The sequence below is a fragment of the Globicephala melas genome, chromosome 7 (assembly GCF_963455315.2).
Source record: "Globicephala melas chromosome 7, mGloMel1.2, whole genome shotgun sequence".
NCBI lineage: Eukaryota > Metazoa > Chordata > Mammalia > Artiodactyla > Delphinidae > Globicephala > Globicephala melas.
In genome coordinates, this window is record NC_083320.1 from 60,618,411 (window position 1) to 60,628,434 (window position 10,024).

Below are 10,024 nucleotides of genomic sequence, written 5' to 3' on the forward strand. Positions count from 1 at the left end.
TGTTCAAGAGCACTGATCTGGGATGTGGTGGTGAGAGTGGGGTGCCCTAGAGAAAGAGAGAGTGGAGGGAATTTACCTATCGTCCTTGCATCTAAATGAAATGTAAAAATGGGGAAAAATACTTGGAGAATATCTAACCACAAGTTTGTCATCACATGTGTTTGAGGCCAGAATTTATACCATCTGTGTTACCCACACCCCAATCAACCTGAGCTAAATATTTGGTTAAAAGTGCTCCCAAATATTTGGTTAACAGAATATTAACCAAATATCAGAATAAGCCTTAAGAAGGCAGAAGGGTGGAAATAATAAGAGAAAAAATTAATGAAATAGAAAGTGAAGAAACAGTACAGTCTTTTGAAAAGACTAATAGTAGTGATAAACCTTTAGAGAGTTGCCCAAGAAAGAGGAGAAAACACTAATAACGTTAGCAGTGGAAAGAGGACATAATTTGCCAATAAATTTGAAAACAGGTGAAATGCACAGATTCCTACAACAGTGTTTCTCAGATTTCAGCATGTATCAGAATCACCTGAAAGCCTTTTAAGAACACTGATGGCTGAGACTCCTCTCTCGAGCACCTGATTTAGTAGGTCTGAGATGGAGTCTGAAAATCTACATTTTTAGTAAGTTCACAGGTGATGAAACATTGAGATCACAGTCCTAGGAAATATAAATTACCAAACACATTCTGAAAGAAATAGAAATTATTTTCTAATCCAGTGCTTTCCTACCTTTTTCACATCATGTCACATACACACAAAACCCAGTAACACTGTATGCCTCACTGGGGTAAACAGTTGAGGCTGCCCTTGGCTGGGGATAATATGCTCTTGAACTCAGCTTATCCCGGGCCCGCCTTGACCTACCTGTTCTTGGCAGCCCCAGTGATCGAAGGAGCAATATCTGGGCTTACCTGTAATCCATACTCCATATACCAGTGTGCCTTGCTGCACCTGCTGGGAAGCACTGTGCTAGGATTTATACTCAGACGTACTAATTATCTATTGCAGCATTAAAAATTTCCCCCGATTTTAACGGCTTGAAACAACATACATGTATTATCTCACAGTTGCTGTGGGTCAGGAATCCAGACGTGGCTTAGCTGGGTCCTCTGGCTCGGGGTTCTGACAAGGCTGCTATCAAGACGTGGGCAGGGGCCGCAGTTATCTTGTGGGGAAGAATCCGTTTCCAAACGCACTCACTTGGTTGTTGGAGGGAATCGGTTCCCGCGGGGCTGTTGGGCTGAAGGCTGCTTGGCTCCTGTCCGGTTGCTGGCTGCAGCCCTCAGTTCTTTGCCCTGTGGGTCTCTGTGTTGGTTCAGCTTGCTCCAACAACTTGCTTCTCGCGAGAAAGCAGGAAGGGCTAGAGAACGAGAGCTAGGCAGAAGTCAGCTTTCTGAAACCTAATTTCAGGGTGGCATCCCACCACTTTTGATGTATTCTATTAGAAGCAAGTTACTAGGTGCAGGTCACCCTTCAGGGGAGGGAATTACACGTGGGCATGAAAACCGGGAGGTGGAGATTATTGGGAGCCGTCTTAGAAGCCTGCTTACTACACCAGAAGAGAAATCCCTGGGTGGAAGGTTAATGCACACGTTCAGCTTTACCGGACAGTTCCAGATTACTATTTAATACTGCGTGATGGTTGCCATTATTACAAATTCTCACCGACACTTGCTATTGTCAGACTTTTTAATTTTTGTCAACCTGGTGGGTATGAAACAAGAACTTGTATTTCTCTAGTAACTAATGAGGTTGAACATAGTTTCGTATGTTTATTTATCACCCAGATGTGTTCTTCTGTGCAAGGCTATTCATATTTGTCGATTTCTATATTCGATTTTTATCTTTTTCTTATTGATTCAAAGGAGCCCATGTGTCTGGTTATTAACCCTGAGTCCACTCTATGTGTAATGAGTATCTTCCTCCAGTTTTTGGCATCTGTTTTCACTCTCTTGATAACTTGATATTCTTTGAGGAACAGCAGTTTTATTATAATGTAGTTGAACCTGTGCTTCCGGTTTTATGTTAAGAAATCCTTTGTTACCTCAAAGTGAGAAAGATACTGTTCTACGTATTCTTCTGGAGTTTTAAAATCCTGTCTTTAAGACCTTTATCTATCAAGAATTGATTTCTGTGTACAGTTGTGAGATAGGAGTTCACTTACCTTTTCCCCTCACATGGTTAATCAATTAACACTTATTGAATAGTCTGTATCCCTCCTCCTAATCTGCAATGCCATAGATAAGTTTTCCTTATATTCATCTATTCATGGGTATTATTCTGGACTCTGTTTTGGTCCATTGATCTATCTCAGAATTGATAACATGTTCTTAGTTTTTAATGACTTAATAACAAGTCTTAGTATCTGGTAGTAAGACCATTGCTTCTCCTGCTTCTTCTCCAGGATTGTTTTGGCTATTCTTGACTCTTTGCTCTCCTGTATCTTAGAAGCAGCTTGTCAAGTTCCATGAATAGAATGTCATTAAATCTATAGGTCATTTTAGCAAAATATTGTTTACATCCTCTTTAATGTCCTTTACTGATATTTTATGTTTTTTTTCCATAAAGGACTTGTACATCTCTTGTCAGATCTATTCCAAGTTGACTTATGTATTTTGTTGCCATTATAATTAGCATCTTTCTTTTAATTGTGTCTTCTATATATTTATTGCTAAAGGGTAGATTTGCAATTATATTTTGTCTGTTGATCTTACAGTGGCCTGAAAACCTCTTTTCCCAGTTCTTGTCTGGTTTTAGTGTCAAGGTTGTGCTAGCCTCAGTTAATGAGCTGGACGCTATTCCCTTTTTTTTTTTTCTGTTCTGCAAGATTTCATGTATGATTGGAACCATCTCGAATATTTGGCTGTTCTTGCCTTTAGAAATAGCTAGGCTTAGCGTTTTCTTTGTTGCAAAATTTGTTACTACTAATTAAATTTCTTTAATGGTAGTAGCAGAGTTTTCTATCTGGTGTGCCGTGTAAGCAAACTGATGTGTTCTGAATGGGCTTCAGGGTTTTTAAACCCTCAGCCCTGACGAGGCCAAGGCAGATAGGTGAGAAGTGGACATGGGCTGCAGGAGCCCCTGGACCAATTGCCTCTGGTCATGAGCATCCTCATCCCTTTGCCCCACTGTACCTTTGATGTATATCACTGAAGCTTTCTGATTTCTCCATAAAGACCTTGCACATGTTTTGTTGGATTTATTCCAAGGTACCTTATAATTTGTTGCCATTACAATTAGCATCTTTCTTTTAATTGTGTTTTCTAATTATTTGTTGCTAAAATATAGATGTGCAATTTTATTTTGTTGACTGATCTTATTTATGGCAACCTTACTAAACTTTCTTATGAATACTCACAATTTTTCTATACAATAGCTTTTGCGTGTATGCCACGATGGGGAAAAGGTTGGTAAGCATTGCCTCAGAGAAAGTTTAGCCTTGGTTTCTTCATCTATAAAATGGGATTGAAAAAGTGTCTGCTTTATAAGATTGTTATGAGGATTAAATGAGTTAATCCAAGTTAGGCAACAGAACAGTACCTGGTAAACAGTAAGTGTTTAATTATTCTTCCTTTACTTAAGACTACATGTTCCCCTCCTGCCAGGTTCATCCTGATACCTTAGGCTTTCAGAAGTAGTTTTGACCTTTTTTGCGTCTTATACCCACTTTTAGAACCTGAGAGAAGCTTTGGATCCTTACCCCAGGAAAATGCAAAAATATATAATTTTGCATATAATTTGAGGAAGGTCAAGATCCCCTTATCTCTGTGCTTAGATCTTCCCCTGCCTCCAAAAGATTTATAGAACCAGGTTGAGAATCCTGCTATAGAACAATCTTCCTGGATTCCTAGAGGAATTTAAACTGTTCTAGTGGGATACCCTGTGGATTTGGGATTAATTGAATTCACTCCTAGTTCTGGTTGTGACATTGTGCCCCCATCTGATAAGTGGGATTCAGTCCTGCTCCTCTGACCTGCTTTGGTAATCAGGGCCAGGTCTTACTTTCCTTCTAGAGCCCGTGCCTTGGCAGACAGCTCAGAACCCCTGACATTCCTGAGATAGGGGTCATGCCCTGTAAACGTTAGTGTCTAGGGCAGGGTTTCTCCACATTGGTACTATTGACATTTATGCTGGATGATTTTCTATTGTGTGTGTCTGTGTGTAGGGGCTGCTCTATGCATTGTAGAATATTTAGTAGCATCCCTGGCTTCTGCTCATTAGATGCCATTAGCATCTCCCAATTATAACGATTAAAAATGTCTCCAGACATTGCCACATATCCCTTGGAGAGACAAAAATCGCCTCCAGTTGAGAATCACTATTCTAGGGCCTGAAGTCCTGTCCTTAAACTTCTGCCTGTTGCCTGAAGTCCTGCCATCTGCTGACAGACTGCCCAAATACCACAAGCTGAGTTCTCCAAATACAGCTTGCTCCTGGATTTCCCAATGCCATGTTCTGCCTTCCTGTAAAGAGGCCACTGTAATTGTTTTTTTTTTCTTTTTTTTTTTAAACATCTTTATTGGAGTATAATTGCTTTACAATGGTATGTTAGTTTCAGCTTCACAACAAAATGAATCAGTTATATATATACATATGTTCCCATATCTCTTCCCGCTTGCGTCTCCCTCCCTCCCACCCTCCCTATCCCACCCCTCCAGGCGGTCACAAAGCACCGAGCTGATCTCCCTGTGCTATGCGGCTGCTTCCCACTAGCTATCTACCTTACGTTTAGGCCACTGTAATTGTTGCAGCATCTTGCTGGTGCCAACAGCTTGCCTGGACTACCAATTGTTTTGTTTCAAGATACAGTTTTTTCTGGCTTGAGTGAATGGCTCTCCACCCAACACACCTGCTAGCTTTCCCTCAGGGATGGGGTGGGGCTGATTTCAGTCTTTGGATCCAGTTGAGACCCAGTTAGTTCTTCTAAGAATGGCTGTGTCATGAGATATGGCAGTGAGAATGTGTTTGTTTTTCTTAGAAAAGTAATCTTCGCAGTGGTTTTATGTGAGAGAGCCTGTCCTTTTACTGTGTAAGTGGTGGCAGGGTTTTCTGAAGGCGATAAATTTCCCCATTCTACCGTGCAACAAGTCAGCTGGGAATGAGCTGTAGAACAACAGAATTGCAGCCTTAATAGATGCCAGCAGCACAAAGGTGGTCAGCTTAATAACACAGCCTTAGAGAGAGTGAGAAAGATTGATTGATTGAAAGCTTAGAGCAGAGAACAGAATGAGAGAAAGAACATTGTGCAACGCTTTTCAAAGAGAACTTATCTAAGAACCACAGGAGAGAGAGGGAGAGTAGAGAAAGAAAGTACAGAACAAATCGTACCTTGCAGCACCCTAAACCTGCCCTAGTTCATTACAGTGGGGCAGGGGGCGCTGGGAGGACCCAGAGCCTGAAAGGTGTACTCCACAGGCTGACACTGACTTTGACATTGGGAGAAAATCTATTCAAGCAGGTAAGAAATGGTATCCAATGGCTTTAACAAGTTAGAAGCTTATTTCTCTCTCATGTGGAAGTTAGTGGCTTTCCTTTGCAAAGTAATCAAGGGCCCAGGTTTTTCCCTCTTGTTTCTCTATCATCTTTCGGATGTTGCCCTCAACTCTGCAACCAAGATGGCTCGTTCCCCCACCCATATTCCTGCTAGCAGAAAGAGGGAAAGAAGGGAAGACACACCCCTTCCTCTTAGAGGCTTAACCCAGAAGTTGCAATACATTACTTTGGCTCACATCCCATTGGCCAGAACTTAGTCATATGGCCACACCATATGGCCACACCTAGCTGTGAAGGAAGCTAGAAATTCTGGAAGGCCATGTGTCCAGAATCAGGGCTTCTCCCTGAGAAATTTCTCTACCACCATTAGCCTGAGTGCTTCTCGGCCTCAGTCTTTCCTCCAAATTCAATTTTCCAAATGCCCGAAGCATCTGTCTGGCAGATCCACCCTTGGAAGACAAAAGATGGAAAGGAAAAAGATGGAGTCCTCTTGAACAAAAAGGGGTTGCTAAGCACTTAGATTTTGTTTAACTGCTAAAAGAATGGCGACTATAAGTGTAACGCCATCAGGCAGGTAAAGTGACCTCATCTTGTGCTAGGGCCCCACTTCTAACAGAAGAGTTGCTGGCTAGTAATTGTTGCGAAGTTCCAGAGAAGCCTGCGGCAATGACGTGGGCTCTTGGAAGGCGAGAGGCACCTGCTTGGTGAATTGGGATCTGAAATACACCCAGTGTTCTAAGGCAATCATCCCTAGTAATGCTCACCTTCCAAAGGAGTGAAATTTAATGTGTGGATGCCAGCACATTTCTGAGACTGAAAGAATTAGAAACCTAGAAGGGAAATGTGTCTTTGGCCACACTGGAAAAGACACTTCATTATACTGACAGCCTCTGGATTATGCGGAATGTGGTCTCTCGGCTGGAAAATCTCAGCAGTCTAGTCCTCACTGTCAAGAGGGCCAGAGGTCTGTGGTTACAGGACACCACAGGATTGCAAAGCAGTGAAGGCAGAAATGGAGATTAGGAAAGAACTAGTTATATAAAAGATATTCTGATATGATGTATGTTATTTTATAAGATTATCTTCTTTTACATTTAAATAAACTTTTTTAGAACAGTTTTAGATTTACAGAAAAACTGAAAAGATAGAGTTCCCATACAAATCTTACATTTTAATTTTATTTTCAGAGATAAAGGAATTTATTACAGCACAGCAGGAAGCAAGAACATCTGCATATTTGTCTTATATTTTTACATGAAGCCTTTTTTATTCTGTAACGTTTTAATAAGGACATTAAGGACAAGAGTTGGTCAGTAGCAGAAAGTCAAAAAAGGTAACATTTTCTTTATTCTGCCACTCCCTGAACATGAGATTTTTTAGCAGATCACTTATCATCTTTGAGCCTCAGTTTTGTCACTTATAAAACAGAAATAAAACTAATGTTTCATAGAGTTGCTATGGTGACAACACAATAAAGTACATGTGAAATGTCTGTATATGGACTTATTGTAAACTCTGAAATACTGATCAAATCGTAGTTCTAGCAATTATTCTGCAGCACCCTATGATATTTTAAGTGACTGAATACAGTATGTGAGCTGACACGCAGGGGTTAATGTAGTTAATTAGCTTGTCATAGTATGGGCAGCTGACTCAAAGAAGGGTTGCTAAACTGATGCTGGAAAAAAGCTAAAATCATTGAACAATTGAATTTCCACTTGTAAGAACAAGTGGAAATTTTTCACTATGAAAATATGTATCATAAAATTTTAGATGACCTAATAATCATTTTCCCCAAATAAAACATTTAATATGATTGACGAAGGATGTGAAGAAGAAATAGTTCTTAAGTGTCTCGGATTTACTGTCCCTACCTCCTAGGATAAGGAGCAGAAAAAATGGGCAGGATTGTATCTGGAGGGGTTGCATGAACCAGAGAGGAAATGAGGGTTTTCCTAACTTGCTGAGGTACTTGAGCATGTTTGTAATATCCATAGATTATTATCAACGGTTATCTCTGAGTGATGGGATTTAGGGGTAATTTTTTTTTCTACTTTTTAACTTGTCCAAATTTCCTACAGTGAACATGCATTGTTCTTTCGTAATAAAAGTTGTTTAAATGCTAAGTGTTGTCAATGTTCAAAGTAGATGTTGAGGACTTCCCTGGTGGCCCAGTGGTTAAGAATCCACCTGCCCATACAGGGTACATGGGTTCAATCCCTGGTCTGGGAAGATCCCACGTGCCGCGGAGCAACTAAGCCTGTGCACTACAACTACTGAGCCTGCGCTCTAGAGCCTGCGAGCCACAACTACTGAGCCCACACACCACAACTACTGAAGCCCACGCACCTAGAACCCATGCTCCACAAGAGAAGCCACCACAATGAGAAGCCTCTACACCGCAGCGAAGAGTAGCCCCTGCTCGCCACAACCAGAGAAAGCCCGAGCGCAGCAACGAAGACCCAACGCGGCCATAAATAAATAAATAATAAATTAAAAGAAAAAAAAGTAGATGGTAGGTTAGCTCACCTTGTTAAAACAAAAACTGTGAAGCATTTGCTTAGTTTTTTCTGGTTAAAAAGAAAAGTCACGGTTCCTGGAAAATCCCATCAACCATGAAGCATGTTCTTTACACTTCATGTTTCCAAGATAAGCCACCCATGAAGGTGGAAAGATTCCTATAATGAGTGGACAAAAGGGTATGCTGCCTTAGCCACTCTTGGGATCCATTGTATGTCATCAGTCCCAGCTATAAAACCTTGAATTTTCTCTTTCATATAATGACTAACATTGAAAGAAAAGCTGCTAATAGTCACCTGGAAATTAGAGCACTAAAAGTCACGAACAAAAAATTTTTTCTTTCAAAAGCAAGGTCCAAGAACTGGCTTGAATCAACACATTACAGTATTGAAAGTAGATACTCACTTCAACCTTACCCTTTATTTGTGAAGTCATCATGTTTTAGGTAACTGGGAAAGAGGAGACACAGGTGTCCTCAGTAGTGGCGAATGTAACCTTTGTCTTTGTTCTTCACACGTGGTCCACTGACCAGCCGCAGCGTCACCTGGGAGCCTGTTTGACAATCAGAATCTCGGCCTCCACTCCAGATCTGCATACTGACAGGCTCTGCATTTGCCAGGTGATTCGTAGGCACATTAAACCTTGAGAACCACTGATGTGTTGAATGGCTAATTTTGAGCTGCCCTGACAGTATTGGCTAAGAGATCCAGCTGCTCTGGAGGCACTTGTAGAATGTGGAGGTAGGTCACCGGTGTCAGCACTTCCAAGAAGCTCATCTTCGCTGATTCATCGAAAAGCCCGCCCCAACTGGTCAGGAGTAAAGACGAAAGGTGGGGTAATTATTCAAAGAAATTATCAGGGCATTCGTTGTGCAAAAAAACATGTTACAGGAATTCTTTGCAATATTTTTTATAACAATAGAATAATTGAAAAGAATCTAATGTTAACAAGAGATTAAAGAAATTATGGCTGCAAAGTAGCCATTAAAAACCATGTCACAGAAGAAAGTTTACTGGCATGGGAAAATGTCCGCATTGTATTCCTGAGTGAACAAAGCTGGCTACAAAACATGGCCTGATTCCATTGTTATGTTTTAAACACACATATACGCACAAGGAAGAAAAACTGCAAGGACATGTGTTAACAGTGGTTATAGATTTAGAGTGATTTTTTTGTTTTATTTTCACTGTACTTTTCACATTTCCTGCATCAAAGCAATTTTTGTTTTGTACAAAGAGAAAGAGTGTTATAACCAAAAAAAGTGATCAAGACACAACCCTGTATTTCTGGCTGTAAGTGGTAGAAATTTTTATCGAATAGAAACTCATTTCTACTATGAATCAATTATAGCCAATATTCAAAATGACACTGACTTTTGCACTAGAGCCATAGGTCTCAATCCTGGCTACATGTTATTATCACCTGGGGAGCTTCAACCAACCAGCCAACCAAACAACAATACAAAAACAAGGTCTGGTTCCCACCCCCACCCCCCCGCCGCAAAAAACCCTGGGCACTGGGAATTTTAAAAAGCTCCTCAGAGTTGAGAACCACTGCTAAGTACGGATGGAAGGCTATTCATAGTCAGTTCATTCCTGAAAACGATTCCTACATTGTTTTAGTTATAAAACCTTATGGTTATATATTTTGGGTTGTTTATGAAAGTACAGTTTTTAAAGTCCTCCCACCATCATTTAGTTTTACTTATTTATTTTTTTGGCCATGCCGCATGGCTTGCGGGACCTTATTTCCCTGACCAGGGCTTGAACCCGGGCCCCAGCTGTGAGAGCGCTGGGTCCTAACCACTGGACTGCCGGGAAGTTCCTCCACCATCATTTTATTTAACAATATTTAACAAACATTTATTGAGCATCTAGACTATTTGTTCCCTGTGAGACTCACAATAACCCAGGAGGTCAGTAGGAGAGGTATTAAGTCCATTACACAGAGGGGATAGCTCAGATCCCACAGTTCCTTAGGGAAAGGGCTCAAATCTGTGTTCCCAG

General features: G+C 40.9%; 1 protein-coding gene across 3 annotated transcripts in view; it reads right to left on the minus strand.

Moving 5' to 3' along the window:
* The window catches only part of DYNC1I2 (dynein cytoplasmic 1 intermediate chain 2), a 114,152-nt gene extending 112,930 nt beyond the window's left edge, over positions 1 to 1,222 (minus strand). The window contains exon 1 of one of the 3 annotated variants that reach the window (XM_060302261.2): positions 1,057 to 1,222. The gene's annotated coding sequence lies outside the window, so the exon portion shown is untranslated. The remainder of the gene's footprint in view (positions 1 to 1,056) is intronic. The other 2 variants (XM_060302262.2, XM_060302250.2) reach the window with 2 other exon arrangements.
* Positions 1,223 to 10,024: the final 8,802 nt, after the last annotated feature.